General features: G+C 42.8%; 1 protein-coding gene across 5 annotated transcripts in view; it reads left to right on the forward strand.

Moving 5' to 3' along the window:
- The window catches only part of CPT1B (carnitine palmitoyltransferase 1B), a 162,973-nt gene that overhangs the window by 114,132 nt on the left and 25,487 nt on the right, over positions 1 to 23,354 (forward strand). The gene's annotated exons all lie outside the window — the stretch shown is intronic.

The raw sequence follows: 23,354 nt of genomic DNA on the forward strand, positions 1-23,354 counted from the left end.
AGCCTCACTTTCAGGCTTGTCTTGTTCGCCACATGGTAGGCTGCAGCGACATTTTTGTCCGCCCAATACTGCCCTCTTCAGTTCCATCAGATCGTGTTTGTGCGCCCAGCTCTGCATTGTGTTGGGCGCATAGGAGCACCAACCGGGGCACCCAATTGTGCATGCGGGCACATACATGCACTTTTTTACGCACACTATCTGAGCATTCTGGGGGAGCTCAGTTGTGCGTTTATTGAGGCACAGTGTTGAGCACCTAATTTTTTGGACTCCTAAATTTTGGGCGCACTATTGTCAGACTTCAGTTCGGGCTTATTGACAGAATGATAGCACCCATAGCAAAGAAGCCTAAGCATCTTGCTATATTCGGGCATCTTGCTATATTCGGGCATCCTAACCTGGCGTTCCCTCTAACTTATGTCAGCGCTGTTTGGAGGCCCAGGGAAAATTGCCTCAGTTTGATTTTACTAAGCCCAGTTCTTCTCAGCCTGGTGAGGGAATGGAAAAAGCTACCAGAAGGGTTGCCTGACATTGGAGCTCTCCTAACTGGTTCATCAGCGGGAGAAGGTAGTTCAGTGGTCACAGGACAGATCCCCCATTGTTTTTGCATGGATCCCTCTGCTTTTTCTTGGATAGAATTTTTTCAAGGACTGCAGACTTTTCTTCAGGCGCAGTCCTCTGCCCCAACCAATCTTAACAGATCAGAGTTGCAGACAGTGAAATCCCGCACTTCTGGTCCTGCGGTTAAGCATCACGGTACGCCTAGATTGGCTGCCAGTCTTCCCGATAGGGACCCAGATGGCACGGATGATGAAGCCAATCATTACTCCCTAGAGGATGGGGAAATTCCTCTGGAATTGGAGCCATAAGAACTATGTTGCTGTTCTTTCATAGAGATGAGTTACCGGCTCTGATTTCCTAGGTATTGAAGATGCTGGGAGTCTGAGGCTGAATCCATGTCTGAGCCAAAGAAAGATCCCATTTTGATTTCTTTGCGTAAAGCCTAATGTTTCTTCCCTATTATGGAGGCCATTCAGGAATTAATTGATCTTGAGTGGGGTGCTCCGGAACCTAATTTCAAAGGGGGATGAATCTTGGAAGGTTTGTACACCCTGGACCGGCCTTGAAGGATGCTCAGGATAGGAGAATTGAGGCCATCCTTTTGTAGGCCTTTGAAGCAGTAGCAAGGAATTTTCAGATAGCTTCTTGTTGTTCCCTGGTGGCTTGCTCCTGTTTGTTTCTTTCTCAGGAGGTCGATGAATCTGGTGTGACTGTCAGGGCAGTGATGGAACCAACAACCGCCTTTTTGGCAGATGTGGGCTGTGATTTGGTCTGCACTTCATTTAGAGGGGTAGCTTTGGGAATAGGGCCAGGTGTCAGTTAAGGCTGAGAAATCGGTTGGCCATTGCAACCTCCAAGACTACGAAGCTGCCCTTTAAAGACTTGCTCTTGTTTAAGAGTGAGTTGGAGAAAATGGCCAATAACTGGGGTGAGTCCCCAATTCCTCGGTTGCCAGAGGATAAGAAACAGACCTAGTCTTCTTCAGCATGAGAGGTTGTACTAGGGATCCAAACAATTTCAGCCCTATAGAGCAGCGGCCTTTCAGAGGGCTCAACTTTTTGGGTAGGTCTCAGTCTTTTCGTTCCAGGCAGCCCAGACAGGGCATAGGCTCAGGTAGTGGAGTCCCCCGAGCCTCCCAATGAAAGTATGCTGACCCACCCCTGGGAGCAGGAGATAGGGGATCACCTCTCATGTTTATCAGAGCTGGGTTGAAATCGTGTCAGACCAGTGGGTTCTGGAGGTGATATGAGATGGCTATGCACTGGAGTTTCACAGTGTTCCTCAGGACATATTCATGGTCTCTCCCTGCTTCTCTCCGCAGAAGAGACAAGCAGTGAAGTGTACATTGTTAAGACTCCTCAGTCTGTGGGCTGTGGTGCCAGTGCCCACATCTCAAGATATTCCATGTATTTCTTTGTATCCAAGAAGGGAGGGTACTTTTCACTCCATCCTGGATCTCAAGGGGGTCAACTGTCATTTACGTGTGACTCGTTTTCGCATGGCAACCTTGTGCTTGATGATAATGGCAGTCCATTCGGGGGAGTTTCTGATGTCTCTGGATTTGTCCGAGGCGTACCTACATATTTCATCAGCTAGAGCATCAATGCTTCTACGTTTCGCAGTTTTGGGATGCCATTATCAGTTTTGAGCACTTCCTTTTGGTTTGGCCACCACGCCCAGAACGTTTTCCAAGGTTATGGTAGTGGTGGCAGTGGAATTGAGAAATGATGGGATCCTAATACACCCATACTTGGACAATTGGCTGATTCAGGCCAAGAGTCTGTAAGACAGACAGCCTCCAGGTGTCACGCAAGGTGACTTCCTTGTTGCAGGAAATAGTTGGGTAGTGAGTTTGGCCAAGAGAAATCTTCAGCCATCTCAGCCACTAGAGTATAGGTTTGACACGAAGCAGGGCAGGGTGTTCTTGTGAGAGGACCGCATTTAGAAGCTGATGGTGCAGAGGCATCTGTTGATGAACATGATACGTCCTATAGTATGGCCTTATCTACAGCTACTCTGCTTGATTGTGGAGACCCTGGAGGTGGTGCCGTGCGCAAGGGCGCATATGCGTCCTCTTCAGTGCTCTCTGCTGTCTCATTGGAGCCTACAGTCTCAGGACTATTTGATTCGACTTCACCTGCCAGTAGAGATCTTCACTCACCTGCAGTGGTGGTTGCAAAAGGATCATCTAAGGGTTTCCCTTAGAGTTTCCAGATTACCAGACTGGCTAGTACTCTCAACAAATTCGAGCCTCCAGAGTTGGGGAGCTCACTTTCAGAAGCTGACAACGCAAGGGCACAGGAGTATAGAAGAGTCTTTGTGGAGCATCAATCAGTTGGAGGCCCATGCCATCCAGTTGGCATGCTTGCGGCTTGGCGACCGATTGCAGGGTTGAGTGTTCCAGATGATGTAGGACAATGTGACAACATTGGCTCACATCAATTGGCAGGGAGGACTCAAGAGCCAGAAAGTGTCGCAGGAAATAGCTCAACTTATGAAATAGGTGGAAGTGCATCTTCAGGAGATCTCAGCCTTGTACATTGCAGGAAAAGATAATGTAAGAGCAGACTTTCTCAGCAGACAGTCTGGGTCCAGGAGAATGGGAATTGTCAAACGAGGCATTTTAGCTGATAGTGGATCGCTGGGGCCTTCTGTTTCTGAATCTGATGGCAACTTCTCACAATGTGAAGATTCCTAGATTCTTTAGTTGTAGGAGAGATCCAAAGACCTTGGACATCGATGCCATTGTGCAGGAGTGACTGGAGGACATGCTGCTGTATGCTTTTCCTACATGGCCTATGTTGGGCAGAATGGTTCAGAAGATTGAGAGTCATAGGGGGATGGTGCTTTTGGTGTTACCATATTGGCCCAGGAGACCGTGGTATGCAGATCTGCGAAGGCTCTTGTTGGACTCTCTCCTCCGGTTTCTGGCGCATAAGGACCTGCTACAGGAGGAGCCTGTTCTTCACGAAGATCCAACTCTATTTTGTCTTACAGTATGGCCCTTGAGAGGGCTCTGTTGCTAAAGCATGGATATTCTACTGTGGTGATTGCCACCTTGCTAAGAGCAAGAAAGTTCTACATTTCCTTAGCTTATGTAGGGGTTTGAGGCTTGGTATGAAGATCGAGGAGTTCTTCCTTGTTTAGTTAAAGTCCTGCTCATTTTGGAATTTTTGCAGGATGGATTGAGTAAAGGGTTGGCCCTTAATTCCTTAAAGGTGCAGATGGAGGCTCTTGCCTGTTTCCGAGGTCAGGTGAATGGTGGGACCTTGTCAGTTCATCCAGATATTGCCCGTTTCTGGCTGCTGCTGAACATTACCTTTACTTCCTGCCAGTGAGCTGTGCACGTTTCCGCTCTGCCCTGGCCCCTGGCTGGCTGGTCAGGGGGAGGAGTTGGGGATTACAAAAGAGGCACGGCTGTTTCTGTAATGCTGCTGCTGAACATTACCTTTACTTCCTGCCAGTGAGCTGTGCACATTTCCTCTCTGCCCTGGTCCCTGGCTGGCTGGTCAGGAGGAGGAGTTGGGGATTACAAAAGAGGTGCAGCTGTGTCTGCAACGCTGCTGCTGAACATTACCTTTACTTCCTGCCGGTGAGCTGTGCACGTTTCCTCTCTGCCCTGGTCCCTGGCTGGCTGGTCAGGGGGAGGAGTTTGGGACTACAAAAGAGGCGCGGCTGTGTCTGTAACGCTGCCACTGAACATTACTTTGGTGCGCGGCTTAGCCCGGAGAAGCACAGAGGAGAATTAAAAGGTATATAATTACTTGGATTTATAGTGAAACTGTAAGTTTTGATATTTCCTGCAGCCATAGAGACATTACAGTTTTGACTGTTATTGGTTATCCTTCTGTGATCAGTCTCCTTCCTTGGAACTGCCTTTCTATATTAGTTAATAGTTTTCCATTGTTTTTTTCTGAGTATGCCACATGCAAAAAGGAAGGCACGTGTTAAAGAGATATCGTCAACGCCTAATGCAAGTATGAGTCAACCGAGGATTGAAGACTGTTTCATAAGAACGTCATCTTTAGCTTCGGGAGGAGTCACAGGGGATATCACCTTGGAGCAGGAGGTGAGCCCCGGAGCCCCAGCAAAACCTGCCCCACCGTTGGGTAAGGATGAGGGCAATTTTCAAGAACAATTATCATTAATTGCAAGTCCTGGTACTCAGAGAGGGGCAGATAGTATATCTGCATCCTTGGGGAGCCCCATAAGAGTGGGTTCCAGAGAACCAGGAGAAGTAACATTTACTAACCAGGTTGGGATGGCTACTATGGGGAAGGGAGATGAAGGTGTTCAGATAATAATGTCAAAAGAGGTAACATCTTTATCCTCAAAGAAATTTTCATTAGAAGAGATAGGAAATATGATAATCTTAATGCAAAAATCTATTAATTATCTGAAAAAATACAGGATGTATTACAGCAAAATGGGGTAATTAATCAAAAGGTGGGGAAACTGGAAGAAACTGTGAATATCATAGAAGGGAAAATTGTGGAAAATGAGAAAATTCAATCTAATTTGATTAGATCTGATAAAATATGTATGGATAAAATAGAATCTTTGGAGAATCAAATTAGGAATTTTACACTTAGGGTTTTAAATTTCCCAAAGATCCATCTGATTTCTCCAATTGATCTGTTTAGAAGCTATTTCATTAATATATTGAAGTATTCGGAGTCTGCGATCCGGCTATCTCAAGAATATACTATCTCCCCTTAAAGGGAGAAGAGAAACAGCAGTTGGAAGAACAATCTGAGATAAATTTAGATTTAACAGATATATTGGAGAAATCATTCGAAGTTAATATAAAATCTAGGGCTACTTTGATTGTGCAATTTGCGTTTTTGATGGAAAGGGACTCAGTATTGAAGATGTATTTCCGAAATCAAAAACAAAACTTCTATGGTGAAAATATAAGAATATTCCCTGACTTAGCCCGGAGTACTCAACATCGACGAAGGAAGTTTATTTCAATGAGGGGCTAAGTTTATACTCAATGAGGGGCTAAGTTTATACTCAAGTTTCCTTGTCGTTGTCTGATTTTATATCAGAACACTAGGTATGTTTTTAACTTCCCGGAACAGTTGAGATTATATTTGGACTCCCACTCTTGAGAACCCCATAGGTTTGGGAAAAAGAAAATTAGAAGATGACGAGATAACTAGGTTGTTTTTAATGACTACCTAAATCTCTGCTCTAAGTGAAATACCTGTAATGTCTCAAAGTTTTTTCCTTATGTTTAGGTATTAGTATAAAGAAGGAGTTTGTTGAATCCTTGGTTGTTGGTTAATAAGAAACGATTGTAATATCCTCTTGTATGCTGTCTTTCTGTATCCTGTAAAAATATGAAAAGTTCAATAAAAATTAAATTAAAAAAAAAGAAAAAGATATTGCCCGTTTCTTGAAAGGAGTGAAGCATCTTCATCCTCCCTTGTGGTTACTAGTGCCCTTGTGGAGTCTTAATCTAGTTTTGGATTTTTTTTGGCAGGTCCTACTTTTTGACCGAAGTGTAACCTTTCCTTGAGGTTACTGACCTTGAAAACGGCGTTTTCTGTGGCAATTTGCTCAGCGTGTAGGGTATCCAAACTGCAGGCCTTGTCTTGTTGGGAACCATTTCTTTGAGTGACTCTGGGGGCAATACCACTGTGTTCTATTCCTTCCTTTTTACCAAACGTGATCTCTGAGTTTCACTTGAATCAGTCCGTTTCCCTGTCGTTGCTAGACAGGGAAACGGCCGCGTATGTGGATGATGAGCAGCCGTTGCCTAGTCAGGTTAGGACTCATTCCACTAGAGCTCAGGCAGTGTCATGGGCGGAGGTTAGATTGTTTTCTCTCATTGACATTTGTCAAGCTGTGATGTGATCCTCCTTGCATACCTTTCCCAGGCATTATTGCCTGAATGTGCAGGCCCAGGAGGAAGCAGCCTTCACACATGCAGTTTTGACTGGTCCGCAGGCTGCCTCCCATGGTTTGGGAGTAGCTTTAGTATATCCCACTGGTTCTGGATTCACCTGTCTGAATGCTAAGAAAAGAGAAATTACTACTTACCTAATTTCCTTTTCTTTAGTATAGACAGGTGAATCCACCTTCCCACCTTTAGCTGCCAAATGGTTGTGCTATGGTCCTCCTGCATGGCTATGTGTTCCAGGGAGTACTGTTAAGTGACAATCCAGTCCCTAGACTACTGTTATTACACTTTGTCTGAGCTCAGTGTTTTCCTGTTGGCTGAGAACCAGAATGGTTATCTGTTAATCAAGTTTGGTTAGTTTGTCCATAGTTGGCTTTTGCAGTGCATACTGGTGGGCTGATGTCACTGCAGGGGTATATATACCATGATGTCAGCTTTGCTCTGTCTCCATCTGCTGGTAGAGGTAAGCTTTATTATATGTCGAGAATTTTATGTGAATGCTTAAAAAATGTGCACATGGTTTAAATATAGATATTTTTAAAGACCTATATAAAGAGAAAGTGCTGATTATAAACTCTATTATGAAAGCTTCATAGTTCAATTGGCCTAGGCACGGGTGCTTGGAAGCACATTTTTTGTACATCCATCTTGGGCATGACTTATATGTGCGGGTAAGCTAGGCGCAAGCCTTTTTTTGGTTTACACACATTCAGCCATGGCACCCACGGTGAAGAAGCCCTAAGTGCCTATCTATTTGTGCTGCATTCTACATCAGGGCCATTCAGCTGGAGCTTTCTTTAAGCTGTGTCAGCGCTGCCTGGATGCTCGAGGAGATTAACCACCTCCTGTTTTTGCCTTCGATGATCCATCTCCTCGTTCTGAGGATAATGGAATCGAGGGAGACATGGCGGGGGTGTCCTCTCCCTTGATTGATCCATGGGCCGGATCCTCTGGAGACATTAGCTCTCAGGACGTCAGCCTGAAATGGACCTGTCCTTTTCCTGCGTAGAATTCTTCCAGAAATTAGACATTTCTACAGGGTCAGTCTTCTGAATCAGCAGTTCCTACTAAGGTAGTGCCGTGTGCTCAGAGTGCTCCTCCACCTGTTTCCATGTTCAAGCGCCGTGGTGCAGTGCGGTCTGACAAAGCTCGATTGCAGGTGAATCATGATGATACCCATGATGATGATGGTTCTCCTGGTGAGGAAGGGGACATTCCCCCATATTTGGAGATGAGTTGCCGGGTTTGATCTTTCAGACCTTGAAGATCCTCTGAGTGGCTGGGCCTGACTTTTTGGGGATGCAGAAGAAGGTATATATACCTTCTTCTGGTCACCCTGCGCAAGGTCTTCTTATTTCTTTCCCCTCCTGGATGCAATCTAGGAATTGATTGATCTGGAATGGAGTGCGCCAGAGGCATCTTTTAAAGGGAGACGCGTCTTGGTTTTATACCCCTTGGATCCACAGGCGAGAGAGCAGTTGCATTCCCTAGGGTGGATGCCTTGGTGTCTTCTGTCATGAACATACCACCATCCCTGTAGAGGGAGGTGCAGCACTGAAGGATGCTCAGGGTAAGATGATTGAGACTATCCTAAAGCAAGCCTGTGAGGCAGTGACAATGAACTTGCAAATTGCTTCTTGTTGCATCTTGGTAACTCGGGCTACCACGTGTCTTTGTCAAAAATCTGGTGGAGCTAGGTCCAATCTTGGACCTATGGTAGAACCGGGGCTGCCTTCTTAGCTGATGCGGGCTGTGACTTGGTTCGCAGAGCTGCCAGAGAAGCTGCTTCAGTTATTGTGCCAGGTGGCAGCTATGACTGCACAACTGGTCCGCGGATACTATTTCAAAGTCCAATCTTACCAATCTACCCTTCAAAGTTTCGCTTTTGTTTGGGAGTGATTGGAAAAAATGGCAAGAAAATGTGGAGAGACCCAGGTTCCTCGATTGCCAGAGGACAAGAAACCCATTGCCCAGTCTTCAGGCAAGTGGCCACTCTCAAGACTAGGTGCTTTCGGCTTTATAGGGAGGTTCTTCCCAGAGGTCCTGTCCCTCTGCAGGTCTCAGTCCATTTGCCCCTGAGGACCTCAAAAAGATGCAGACTCCAGAGGTGGAGTCCCTCAGTCTTCCCAGTAAAGGTTTGTGGGCTCACCTGTTGATGCAGGAGATAGGTAGTTGCATATCCATTTTTATCACAGGTGGGTCCAGATTACTCCAGATCAAAGAGTTATCGAAGTGATTCAGGATGGGTATGCTCTAGAATTTCTTCCCATTCCTCTGGATGCCTTCATAGTCTCTCCTTGCAGCTCCCCTCAGAAGAGGGTAGAAGTGGAAGCAACATTACAACGACTGTTGAATCTGAAAGTGGTGATTCCCATTCCCGATCAGTGCAAAATATGAGTCGTCATTCCATTTATTTTGTCATGCCCAAGAAAGAAGGGTTGTTTCGGCCCATACTGGATCTCAAGGGCATCAACTGACATTTGAGTCACATATTTTGGGATGAAAATGGTGCACTCTGTCACTCTGTCTTCCTTCCAGCTTGTCGCAAGCTTCCAAGTTCTCTTTCCCTGTTGATTGTAACTTTGACTTATTCCCACCTATTGTTTAGCTCTCGTTTACTTGAATTGTTACTCCAGTTATTCCCTGTTAAATGTAAACTGATCCGATATGGTTATTACTATGAAGGTCGGTATAAAAAACTGTTAAATAAATAAATAAATAAATAATGGCTATTCAAGCAAGGGAGTACCTCATGTCTCTGGATCTAATGGCTTATCTGCATATTCCCATCCGGCAGGAGCATCGGCAATTCCTCTGATTTTCTATCCTGGATAGTCATCACCAATTTCAGGTTTTTTCCTTTTGGACTAGCCATGGCGCCCAGGACCTATTCCAAGGTCATGGTGATGGTAGCAGCAGCCCTTCGCAAGGGAGGCATTCTAGTTCACCCCTATCTGGATAACTGGTTGATTCGACCTAAGACAGTGGAAGAGAATCTTTGTGCTTCCCACAGAGTTGTTTCCTTGCTACAGGAACTAGGCTGGATGGTGGATCTGGCCAAGAGCAATTTGCAGCCGTTTCAGACCCAGGAGTATCTTGGGGATTGATTCGATACAAGGCAGAGCAGAGTATTTCTGCCGAAGTCTCTGATTCAATGTTGATGCTGCAAGTTTGATCCCTGTGGAACTCTGTTCATCCAACCATGTGGAATTTATCTACGGGTCCTGGGGTTTATGGCTGCTGCATTAGAAGTGGTTCCCTGGGAGAGGGCACATATGTGCTCTTTTCAATGTGCGTTGCTTTCCTGTTTGAAGTCTGCAGTCGCAGAACTATGCAGTGAGGCTGCTCCTTTCGTTATAGGTGAGATCCCAATTGGTCTGGTGGTTACATGTGGATCATTTCCCTGACAACGCCGGATTGGTTGGTATGACAGAAGCAAGCCTCCGGAACTGGGGAGGTTCACTGTCAGGTGTTGGTGGTACTAGGGTGCTGGAATGCAGCAGAGCACCATTGGAACATCAACAGATTGGAGCACGAGAGGTTCGGTTGGTGTGCCTGTGGTTCGCCGAGCAGCTAGAGGCTGAGGTGGTCCAGATAATGATCAACAGTGCAACAGCGGTGGCTTTTACATCAATCATCAGGGTGGAACCAGGAGTCAACAGGTGTCATAGGAGATTTATTTATTTATTTGGAAAATGTATATACCGCATATCAAAAATTTCTAGACAGTTTACAGAAAACATACATAAAAATCAAATTAATACAAACATAATACAGAAAAACAATATTAAGATAATATTAATTATATAATAATATACAAAACAATAAAAATAAAAAATCTACCTGGAAATCGTTTCTAAATAATTCAAATGCTCTCTTAAAGATTATGCACTATCAAAAGCTAGACTAAACAAATGAGCTTTCAACAATTTTCTAAATTTTAGCACAGAAATCTCCTCCTTTAAATTAAGTAGGAGAGTGTTCCAAAGGAGAGGACCCTGGACATAAAATAACCTCTCACGTGATTTATCTAAGCGAATAATTTTTGGGGAAGGTACGGACAATAAAGCCTGACTTGAAGACCTTAAACAACGCAAAGGGCAGGCTTTATTGTCCGTACCCTCCCCAAAAATTATTCGTTTAGATGAATCACATGCTCATGGTGTGGGTGAAGTAGCATCTTCTAAGCATATCTGCCTCTCACATTGCCAGAAAGGACAATACCAGAGCCAATTTTCCTCAGCAGGAAAAATTTGGACCCAAGAGAATGGGAGCTGGCGGACGAGGCCTTTCGGCTTCTGGTGAACCACTGGGGCTTGCCGGATCTGGACCTGTTGGCGACCTTCAACAACACAAAGGTTCCATGCTTTTTCAGTCGCAGGCAGGACCCAAAAGTGATGGGCATCAGCACCTTGTTCAGGAGTGGCCATGCATTTCTGTCCTGGCCTCTGATAGGCTGGTCCACAAGATTGCAAGCCAGACCAATACTGCCCTTTTAGTGGCTCCAGATTGGGCTTGAAAGCTGTGATCTGCCGATCGTCAGAGACTTCTGGTGGGCAGTCCATTCAGGCTACCATCTCAGATGAATCTTTTACGTCAGGGGCCCATTCCGCACAAGGATCCCGGTCGATTCTGCGGTTCTGTTTGACCATTGAAAGGGCTTGGTTGTTGAAGCGGGGAGAGTCAATGGGGAGGGCCTTTCTCTTCCCATCCGGGCGTATCCCGTTTCTTTCAGGGAGTTAAGCATGTTTGCCCCCCATTGCGGCTTCAGGTGGGACCTTAACTTGGTCCTTGAGTTTTTGTCTGGTCTGACTTTTCAACCGCTGCTTGCTCTTTCCTTGCGGATGTTTTCCTTAAAGACAGTTTTTCTACTAGCAGTCTGTTTGGCATGTCATATCTTTGAGTTGCCTGCTTTTTTTCTACCTTGAGCCTTTTCTCTCTGGGTGCAGTTCAAGTTTGGACTGTGTCCTCTATTTTGCCCAAAGTGGTTTCAGAGTTTCATTTAAATCAATCCATTTCTCTACCTAGATATGGAAAGAAATGAAGCAAAGTACTGTCTTTTGTGTTCCTTGGACCTCGAGCAACATTTACTGTGGTACTTGGAGATGACTAAAGCTATTTGGAAATCTGATAGCCTGTTTGTTCTCCATGGTGGAGGTAAGCAGGGAGCACTGGCTATGTGGGCAATGATTGCCTGCTGGGTTAAGGAAGTCATTACGGCAGCCTATGTAGCTGCTGAGTTTGCCTTAAAGAAACAGACTGCATTCCACAAGGACTTGTGGGTGGAACTTCATTTGTTGTCGCCTGCTGAAATTTGCCAAACGGCAACATGGTCACCTTTGCACACCTTCTCCAAACATTGTTACAAGGATGTTATGGCTAGGGAGGGCACCACATTTTATACCGCCCTTTTCCAGATTAGCTTTGGAACATCCCACTTGTGGGGATTGACCTGCCCTAACGCTGAGGAAGGAGAAATTACTACGTACCTGATAATTTCCTTTCCTCCAGTAAGGGCAGGTCAGTCCCCGACCTGCCCTCTGCTGCTGCTGCTGCTGATTTAATTTGTGGTTAAATGTGTCCAATGAGGGAAATAGCTTCTACACAACAAATGTCAATTAAAACAAAAAGTAATTCCAAAAGATTTTTTTCTTTTTTTTTGTTCCAATCTTTGTCTTCTGTTACATTCGGCGTGTAACAGTTGTCAAAGCCAGACTATCTTTTAAGAACCTCTTCACAACCAACATTTTTTTTAAAAATGCAACTTTTTATGTAAAGGGCATCAAACAGACCAGTGAAAAGCAAATTTTAAAGCTCTTGACTGCTTGTCTGACTATCATCATATGCCTGTAGTGTCAATTTTTAGTTTCAATTTGTGTATTTCTCAGTGAAAACTTCTGTGAAGAACTGTTGATAATGTTCAAGTATAATCAGCTGTGTCCACAGTTTGGCTTTTCCGGACAATACTGGTGGGCTGATGGGGCAGGACTATATGGCCATGACGGAAGCTTTTGCTCCGACTCTGTCTACTGGCAGAGGTGCATAACCCACTCATGGGGATTGACCTAGAGGAAAGGAAACTATCAGGTAAATAGTAATTTCTCCTTTTAATGTTTGACTTTTTTTTTTTTTTTACTACACATTTATATAATTGTATTTAAAAATTTTTACTACATGTAAAATTGTATTTAATTTTGTGGATGGTTATTTTATTTTATTGATACCAATTTCTATTATAGTAATGTTATTATTTATTATTCCTAGTTCAGTTTTACATATTTGTCTTTGTGCTGCTGTTGGGTGTTTCAACAGCATTCGACATAAGTGATCACTAGACTCTTTTATACCATCTGAGGGAATATTGGAGATTGCCAGAATGGTATTGGGTTGATTTAGATCATATATATCTGAGCGATCACACCAGGTGCGATAGAGAGGCAGGTGTTTAGACTAGCATCTGGTTATAGCCAGGATCCTCCAGGGCTCAGCTTTGTCTGCATTATTATTTAACATTTGTATGTCTCCTATTGGAAGACTTTTGGCTGAACATTACGGGATACCGGTTGTATGCAGTCAATATACAGCTCTTCTTCCTATACAGTCTTCATGGGCTGATACATTTGCATTACTAACAATTTGTTTATCCTTAGTTAAGCAGTAGCTGACCCATAATAAAATTAGCTTTGAATTTGGCTAGCAGTGTAAAAGTGACTTTGTAATAGCTACAATTCCTTTAAAAAAAAAAACAAAAAACTGAGTTGCCAGTTGTAGAGTGTGTGAAAAACTCTGTGGCTTTGACTGATAAGTTTGACCCTTCAAAATTAGATTAAAGCTGTAGCTAGATCTGGCTTTCATAAACTGTGTTTAATTCATGGTCTTCAATCCCTCCTGAACTCATCATATTTTGGTATAGTAGTACAAGCTTTAATACTGCCTATCTTCTACTTTAGGACCTCCCTGCAGGCCTTACATAACACTGCCACCACGCTTATTACAGGGTGAGGGCTGAGTGATCTTATATCTCCTGTTTGCACAATTTGCATTGGTTACCAGTGCAGTTGTGGATTATGTATGACTGCCTTAATGGTACACAAGTTACTTTCGATTGACAGTTTGCTATAGATTAATTCTAGGCTTTGAATTTATAATCTGATTTGTAATCTGTGATGATCTCAGAGACGATGACTTAACCGTGTCCTCTGTTTGGGAAACAAGGCTAGCCGAGACACATGAGCAGGCTTTTTCTGTGGCTGTTCTGAAATTCACTCCCCGAAGTGTTGCGTCTAACAACTTTTACTAAAACGTTTTGGGCCTTGTTAACATTTTTATTTAAGTAGGCTTTTTTCTGAATTCTGGCTCAATTTCTGCTGAATATGCTAGTGCAGACTATTGTTTTGTTTTTGGTATATTGATGATTTTAATTTGAGTTTTCCAAAGTCTAATTTTTTAAATTTATTTTTTTGATTGCATGTCTTTATCTGATTTTATATGATTTATTTGCCTTTATTATGAATGTTTATATTTTGTATGCTGCCTACTGCTTAAGCAGTAGGCAGCATACAAAATATAAACATTTCATTAGATCAGCATGATCTAATGAAATGTGCTTAAGCAGTAGGCAGCATACAAAATATAAACTTTTCATTAGATCAGCATGAAAATTCTGCATAGTTTGTTTATTTATGACCTTGATATACTACTATTTCAATTTGATGTCAAAGACATTTACATTAAAAAAAATTATACACAAATACAATAAAGCAACAATCTACAACTATAACAGTACAATAATAGTTTTTTATATTTTGCATTTCATAACATCTCTCTAAATAAAATAACCTAAAATACATACATAATAAAAATTGTACATTTAAATTCACCCTGAATCCTAATCCAGCATTCTAAATATTATTAAAACCCTGATTAAAAAGCCATGTCGTCAAAATATTCTGAAATTTACACTTGCTTTCTTGGCTCAAGTCTAAAGGAAGTGAAGCGAATTCCAGAAAGCAGATGCAAAGTTAACTAAAAGCTGTTTTGTGTTGTCTTCAATCTAATTATAGTTGGTGATGGGAACACTAGCAAGTCTTGATGTAAGGAACATAAAATTTGCCGAGGCTGATAGGGAACCAGCAAATTTGCCAAATATTGTGGGTGACCTTTTGTGAAAAACCGTAGTTGTGAAACACTTGTGTGGTTTTAAAGGCTCTTATACAAATATGTCCATCAAAAGGCATCGATGCCTGAAAGAAACCGTGTTTCTCCAGAACAGAGAGATTGCTGCTGGAAGTAAGCAGCATCAAAAAAGTGCAGGTTTGCATTTGGAGTACAGATGTACAGGAGAGTAATAGATGGAGTTGCTGGCAGTCACCAAACAGGAGGGAGCCGGGGCTGATCATATTGGATTAACTCAAGGTGGCTAGACACTGTGATAAAATATTGATGGGGAACCAGTGGGTTACCATATATATAGCTTCATTTCTGGGAGATAATTTTACTCCATGGCATGTAAAGATGTAATCCTGCTTTCCTTAGGGCACTCATTAGGGAAATCAGAATTAAATCTCCATGCATTTAGTGGGGATAAACTGGGTGACTTGAAAGAATGCAAGCATAGAGGTTCACGCCAAGCATCATAAATAGACTTGGTAAAATTTAGGTGTGTATTTTTGTGGACCTTTTACTTGCAATATAGAAAAGCAAACAGAAGATAAAAAGGCGATTCAACCAGTGGATAATAGTGAGACATTAGCAACATTGCAAGATTATGATTCATTATTAATGACAGAACAGAGTTATACAGAACCACAAGTTTTGATCTCACATTTTCACATTTATTTCATTTTTCCTCTTCTGCTCCAGCAGTCCCAAACCTATGGGTTATATCCTCTCATCCAGCACATGTGGAGGCAGAGGTTTTTCTTTTTGGGGGGGGGGGGGGGGTTCAGATGATATCACTAGCCTATATGTCACATTTAGAACCAATTCAGCCAGTATTCTTTGCCTGCAGGCGCTGGATGGACATCTTTTGAATTCATCACTTCTTGAGCAGAAAGTTTATTTCTTAGGATTTAGCCTACCTACTATTCTCTAAGATTTCATTTAAGGCTGGTTTTGTGAGCCATTCTCCTGTGGATGTTGCTCCTGCAGTGAAGTGAGCTCTGACTGCAATCATTTTTTTACCTGTTCCCTTCCCATTCTCGGCAAGGTTGAGAGCTACTGCCTGAATTTTCCAGTGTTTTTTTTTTTTATAGCAGTAAGGAAATAGTTACTGTCTCAGTAAGCTGCTTACTCTGTCACAGCCTAGACCTATTTTTATGCTGACTCGATGTCTGAAAAATGCCATCATTGTGGTTTTTGTGGTGCAAAGCGCCCAACAGCTAAAGGGAGTCTGGTGCGCTCTTTGCTGCGGTAAATCTAATTCACCTGAATTAGCTAAGATTACTCTTACTGCCAAGAAATCTTCCTCTGTAGAGGCTTCAGATAAACAAAAGCCTTTTCCCAGAGCATCTGCAGTCTCCATAGAGCCATTAGCGACAGCCGTTCTGACAGCTGAATTGGACGCGGCGTCCTTCTTAGATGAGTCACCCAGGATGTCTTCATTAAGGGCAGGTCGTGTGTTAACTCGGATCTCCCAAATTACTACTGGGATTGGATTTTCTGCTTAACTTGAAACATGAAATCCCTAGCACCAGCACTGGTGCATTTTCTCCTGATTTTTTTTTAAAGTTTTTACATCAGGCATTTCATGCCCTACAAGGGCAATGAGATGTTATATACAGTGGTTCCCAACCTGTGGTCTGCCAGTCCATAATGGGGTCCACGAGCCGTGGAGGGGAAAAAAAAAAGGCTGCACAGAGAAGAGGCCCAACAGGCCACCACCAGACCCCATCCCATGGCAGCTACAAAAGAGGAGGCCTGAGAGGCTGCCAGTGCACTCCATCTCGCTGCCGGCTGAAGGTTGAAAAAGGCCACCGGCGCACCCCATCTTGTCAACTATAGAGTGAAGAAAGCAGCAGGGCTGCCAGCACACCCCATCTCGCTGGCAGCCAAAGTGTGAAGGAGGCCGCGGGGCTGCCGGCAGCTGAGTGATGAGCAGGCTGTGGTTCCCTTTCTCCTCCTGCAGACTCCAGGAGAAAGATATGGAGAGGCCCGGTGACAGAGAAGGGTGTATGAGCATATGTGTGTGAGAGAGAGCCTATTGTGAATGAGAGGGAAGGAGCTTGTGTGTGTGTGTGTGTGAATGAGAGAGAGATCATGTGTGTATGAGAGAGGTAGCTTTTGTTAGCATGTGTGTATGATTGAGGGAGCATCTGTGTGAACTTGGGTATATGAGAGATCAAGTTGTGTGACACAGGGGGAATGTGTGTGTGTGTGTGTTTGTGAAACGGAGCATGTGTATGAGAGATAACTTGTGTATAGGAGGGAGCATGTATTTGAGAGAGGGAGCTTTTGTGTGTGGATGGGAGCATGTTTGTGAGAGAGAAGGGCGTGTTTGTAGGTATGAGTGTGTATGTGTGTGAGTGAGAGAGAGGGAGTGTGTTTGAGTCAGCATGTGTGAGAGAGGGAGTGTGTGTGTATATGAGAGCGCGGAGAAAATTTGTGAACCCTCCTTCCCACGCCTACCAATATATGGCAATCTTAGGGTGACTGGAAATCAAAAGTTTTCAGATATAGATAATGAGAAAATTTAAAATCCTTGTTTTAATTATTGGCTGCTGTTTGTATCTGATAATTTGAAATATTTTATTGTTTGGGAAATTTAAAAGTAATTTGAGTTTTAAATTATTGGATGTCAGTATTGAAATATTTTTTATTAGTATGATTTTACTGTTACTGATTATTTTATATTTCTTGATTGTATTTGATGTTTTTTTTGAGGAACAGCGATGTTTCTGTTTCTCCATTTTTGCAGTGCAAACAGAATCTAGCTTCTTGTGGTTTCCAGTTCAGTTTTTTCACGTTTGACTTGTTCTATTTCCCTAATTAGAGGTGTATTGGTGTTTTAGGGCCTATTGTAATATTTGCAGTGTTGCCTTTTCATAAGTAAGGTTCTTACTGTTTTGAGTCTGGCAATTGTATGTTATGGTATAGCAGTTTTTCTAATAGGCTCTGAGTACATTTTTTGCAGGATTTTGTATTATATAATGTTCCTGGTAGTGGAGAGAGTTTGTGTTGCTGTTACCAAGGTGACAGAATTTGGATATTTTTTTCTGTGGTGAATGGTAAGGGGAAATGTCCTTGTTCTGCTATGCACCCTTTGTTGGGGGAGTTTCTGTGAACAAAGGCATTGTAGAACATGAAATGCAGGTTTTATATTGGGATTTGTCCCACTCCTATGTAGAAGAATTTTTGATTGATTGCTTTTGAATAATTTTAGTAGTCATTTTAGTTAGTGGTTGAAACTGGCCATGGATTTTTTTTGTGTTGCTTAGAAGGTCCTTCTGTCTAGAAATGCCACCGAGATACATGCCCAGGACCTTGTAATAATGGTGCAAAATGTTTGTAACCTCTTGCTTTATGAGAAGAGGTGTCCTGTCTCTGCATATATCAAATTTGGGAACAGGCAGATGTGGAAAGAGCCATTGGACCCATGTCAGGATCAAACATAGTGATTTCCCTGTTCAGGTGATTTTCTTTAAAAATAGTAATAATCAAAAAATACCATTTTGGGGGGATGGGGACTGGAAGGGAAATATGTGCAGCAAACCTCTCTCCACATCTCTCTTAGTGATGTGAGCCTCTCAAACATCCCTCCTTCACCCTTCCCAATGAGTCTCTCATTCTCTCTTTGATTCACATTCCATCCCAACCAGTCCCCCTCTCTCCTTCCACTAGTCCATCTCCACCTGTCACTTTCTCACCCTCTACCAGTCCAGCCCTGCCAGTTACTGTCTCTCTCTCTCTCTCCCCCCACCAATCCATCTCCACCAGTCCATCCCTTCTAGTCTCTCTCTCTCTCTCTCTACCACTCTTTCTCCCTCAGCAGTTTCTCTCTCTCTCTCTCTCTCCCCCTGCAGTAGTCCATCTCTGCCAATCTGTCTGTCTCTCTCCCACCCTACCAATCACTCTCTCTCTATCCTCCTCCAGTCGCTCCAGATCCAGCTCCGTGGGTACCTATAGTCACTATATGTTACTGAATATGAATGCGTTCTTCCACATTGTCTACTGTGCTTTGCAATTATATGTATTCCATTTATATCAGTAAGCATTGTTTAATATATATTGTTTTATATATTATGAATGTCTGGTGTGCATATAATTGTCTTTATTTCATTAATAACTTTTCTATATATGGTACATAACTGCAGGTAAAAATGAAAGAGAAGCATATGGGGGTCCATGAAAACGTTGGAGTTTGAAAAGGGGTCCACGCTCCCAAAAAGTAGACCCCTTACAGTAGAACAGGAACAGAGTGAAATTTCATTTGCTGAAGTTTCTAAATCTCAAAAGAGAAAAATATTTGATTTAGAGGACGTGGAAACACTTTCTCTGGAATTGGATTCTTCTTATTTAAGATTTGAGGATGAGAGAGGTGGAAGCAGACTGTATTCATTTGAAGAAAGTAGAGGGAAGATGAAGAGGATCAGATTATCCCATAAGGAAGAAACATCAGCTTTAATTATGCAGGTTATTTCTGCATTACGTATAGAGGAGCAAAAATTTGAAGAGACTCCTGGTTGGGATCCAATCCTGAGGTGGGGACATGGAAGACTGCCTCTACTTTTCCTTTGCACCTGGACATTGAAACTATGATTTTGACTGAGTGGGATTTGCCTAAGGTGGGCTATAGATGCCTAAGACTTTTTAATAGGCTATATCCTATGCTGCAAAGGTGCTGGATCGTCTGTTTCAACAACCAAAAGTTGATGAGATAGTTGCAGCAATAGCCAGAAGGACTACCATTCCTGTGGAAGGTTGTGCAACACTCGGGATATCCAAGATAGGAGACTAGAGGCAGTACTTAAGCATCTTTTTTCCACAGGCTCTTTACTGCTTCAGGGAGCAGTTTGTCCTAGTTAGTTACAAGCTTTCATTCTTTCCAAAATAGATTATTGCAACGCTATACTGCTAGGTTTACCCAAAAGTACGTTGCTGCCGCTACAGCTTCTACAAAACGCTGCTGCACGCATTCTCACTAGCACACATAAAAGCGAACATATCACTCCTATTCTTAAAAACTTACATTGGTTACCTGTTGCCGAAAGAATATCTTATAAAACCCTCACACTGATCCATAAAGCCCTACACAACCAAGAAATGCATTGGTTATCTGACCACTTCATCTTTCACAAATCAAACAGACCAATTAGGCAACAGCACAGGGCTACTCTTGTCATACCATCACCTAAGCAATCCAAGCTTGCTTCCACCAAAGCACGAGCTCTTTCATTAGCTGGGCCCATCCTTTGGAACAAACTCCCTCCCTTCCTGCGGCAGGAACCCTGCCCAAAAAAAATTTAAACATAACCTAAAAACTTGCCTCTTCAAGCAAGCTTTCGCTTAACATCCTACCCTGGCACTTTACTACTTGTAATTTAATTCCTTAATATTATTATTATTATATTTTTATTACTAAACCCCCCTGTTTCCTGTAAATAGATCCTCCCTTCCTTTCCCTATTATATATGTGTTTGATCCATTTTTACTTATTCCCTTTCATAAGTTAAGTTCTAATGTTGTCCTGTTATTATCTGTTCTGTTCCTTGTTACAATTGGTTCCAATTTCTATGTAAAGCTCGGTTAGCTATAATTTTGTTTTAATGTAAACCGATGAGATGTTCCCAACGTTCATCGGTATATAAATCCTCTAAATAAATAAATAAGTAAATAAATGTCTCTAGATCTTTTGAAATGAATATTTTTTATTGAACAGTATGTAATAATAACAAGCATTCATCTGTATATCACAGCCCATGCAGAATCCGTCATAACAAATACAAGAAGAGAGAAATCTGAAAAATGTGGGTCACAAGAAATTACGTGGGCCCTTTTCTTTTTGGAAAGTCCCACACTTGACATATCAACATATCAACATAAACATTTACTGCTCATAAACTTATTGAATAAACCTATTGAATAAACCCGTGGAATGAGCCCCCCCTACCCTCCATCCCTCCTCCCCACTTCCCATTATATGCACACCTCCCCTGGCATAAGCATATAAAGTCTATTTTCCCCTCATTATACTTATACTTTATCCCCCACAGGTGGTTGGTCCTGAGTCTGCCAGTTACAGTATGATTGCCACAATTTCTCGAATTTAGGTAGCCATCCATGCCGGATAGCCGTAAGGCGGAGCAGATAATATACCCGCTGTAGACGTTGGAACACGTTTTGCAAAGGTGGTAATTGTGCTTCCTTCCATGCATGAGCAGTAGACCCTCTTGCTGCTATTATCACTTGTTCGCCAATATAGGGCATCTGGGAGCCCGAACCTGTCAACGAGATACCCAGCAGCACAGAAGCTGGGTCCAGATCAACAGGCAGGCCTGTTATATGGGTAATAAACTGTTTCATCTCCTCCCAAAAGAGTACCACCCTGGGGCACTCCCACCACATATGATAGTAGGATCCATCTAGACCACATCCCCTCCAGCATTTCCAACTGCCAGAAACAGAAAATTTTGCAAGTCGGATAGGTGGGAGATGCCATCTATATAATAGTTTATATCCTTGTTCTATAATAGCCGCAGAGATAGAGCTTTTTGGTATGTTTGTATAGCAATCATCCCATTCCCCCTCCTCTATATGTCGCTGAAGGTCACGTTCCCAGGCTCTTATATGTGCTGGAAGGCACGCCGGAGTTGAAAATAGCATATTATAGATTTTTTAAATCACCTGAGTCATAGAGCGGGTTTTCTCGCAGAAACCCTCGAAAAGGGTTTTACCTTGAAGAAGGTCTGATCTTACTGCTTTCCCAGTTATATATTGCCCCAATTGAATGTAGACGTATTTATCGGAACTGTCTAGGGCATATTCCTGAGCGGACTCCTCAAATGGTTTAATACGGGTCCCACCCCACACTTGTCAGAGACGTTGACACTCCTTCTCCGCCCAATTCCTCTCTTTCCGCTTGGAGCACCCTGGGATAAAACTAGAATTAAAGAATATGGGGGTATTATAAAAGAATGTTCTCTGACCCACCAGGGATTCTTTCCATTTATCCCAAAGCTTTAGAGTGAGAGAGACCGCTGGTGGGATCTGCCCTGGCATTATACGGGATATCTTAGGCAGCCACACTAAAGGAGCAGGGGATCCCACCCTTAGCAATGCCGCTTCCAGCCCCACCTATCTTTTTTCCCGTCCACTAAGATGCCAACTAATAACTGCCTGTAACTGAGCCCCTACATAATATTTCTGTAGACAGGGAACCCCCAGTCCCCCTCTCTCTTCTTAGGACACATCAAAACTGATCTGCTGACTCTGGGAGGGCGTCGTTTCCAAATATAATGGAAGAGTTTCCGTTGCCATTGTAGTATCCTATCTTCAGGAATGAATATGGGCAAGGTTTGAAATTGGTAACTTAATCTGGGTAAAATATTCATTTTCATGACAGAAATCCGCCCTAACCAAGAAAATGGCATCCTATCCCATGCTGGTAAATCCTTTTGTATGGACCCCCAGATTTTATCATAGTTGAGTTTGAATAAGTCATCTATTTTATCCCCTAATAGTACTCCCAAATATTTCACCCCTGTATGTGCAATCTTAAATGGAAACCTACGTCGAATCTCATCAATTTGGTTGGGCCTTAAGTTGATATTCAGAAACTCTGATTTTTCAGCATTGAGTTGGTACCCCGATACAGTGCCGAACTGTTTAAGCTCCTGCATAAGAGATGGCAATGAATCCCCAGGATTCACAACTATAAACACATCGTCCGCGAACAATGACATTTTGTATGTCTCCTCTCTAATATGCGGTCCCTGTATATCTGCATGCGCTCGAATGTGAATCGCAAGGGGTTCTAAATAAAGAGCAAACAGGAGCGGTGAGAGAGGGCATCCCTGTCGTGTGCCCCTTTGTATAGGAAAAACTGGAGAGTACCTCCCATTGACCTTAATGCAGGCACTCAGTTGAAAGTAAAGTTTCCGAATCCAAGTAATGAAGTTCTCCCCCAACCCAAACTGTTGCAAAACTGTAAATAAATAGTCCCAATGAACCAGATCAAATGCTTTCTCAGCGACAATCGTTAATAACCCCATGGGAATCTGAGACTCCCCCGCCCACCACAACAAGTCCACCACTCTTCGAACATTGTCTGCAGCTAATCTCCCTGGGATGAACCCAATGTCTCTAGATCTTTAGCAATTATCTGAGATTGAAAGCATAGCAAAGTTGAAGTCTGCTACGGCCTATTTATCTGATACTTTATATGACATAATTAGAATCTCTGCTAGTCTTTAGCTATCTCTGTATGAGCTAGACATCTACTGTGGCTAAGAAATTGGTCAGCAGACTTTTGATCTAAATCTAGACTGTCTCGTTTACCTTTTAAAGGTAAATACCTCTTTGGTGAGAAACTGGATTGTCTAATGACAAATTTGGGGGATCCAAAATTGCAGAGTTTACTGGAAGATAAAACTTGGGTCAGTTTTCAGCCATACATTCGCAATTCATGGAAGCAAAGAGATGTAGACTGGTAGGAGAGTAACTCCTCAGTTTTCGAGAGGTAAAAGCAGAGCTCAGCCTTTTTGAGGCGCAAGAAGACCAAGGAGACAATACTATTTGACCCTCTAATGCTTCACAGAATATGCAATGAGGCCCAGAGGATTCATTCCCTAAGGAAGCCTATAGGGGCAGGTTACAGGCTTTTCTCGGGGAATGGATCCACATTACTTCAGATCAGTGGGTTTTGTATATAATCCAATATGGTTACGCTCCA

This window comes from Rhinatrema bivittatum, chromosome 9 (assembly GCF_901001135.1).
Source record: "Rhinatrema bivittatum chromosome 9, aRhiBiv1.1, whole genome shotgun sequence".
NCBI classification, from domain to species: Eukaryota; Metazoa; Chordata; class Amphibia; order Gymnophiona; family Rhinatrematidae; genus Rhinatrema; species Rhinatrema bivittatum.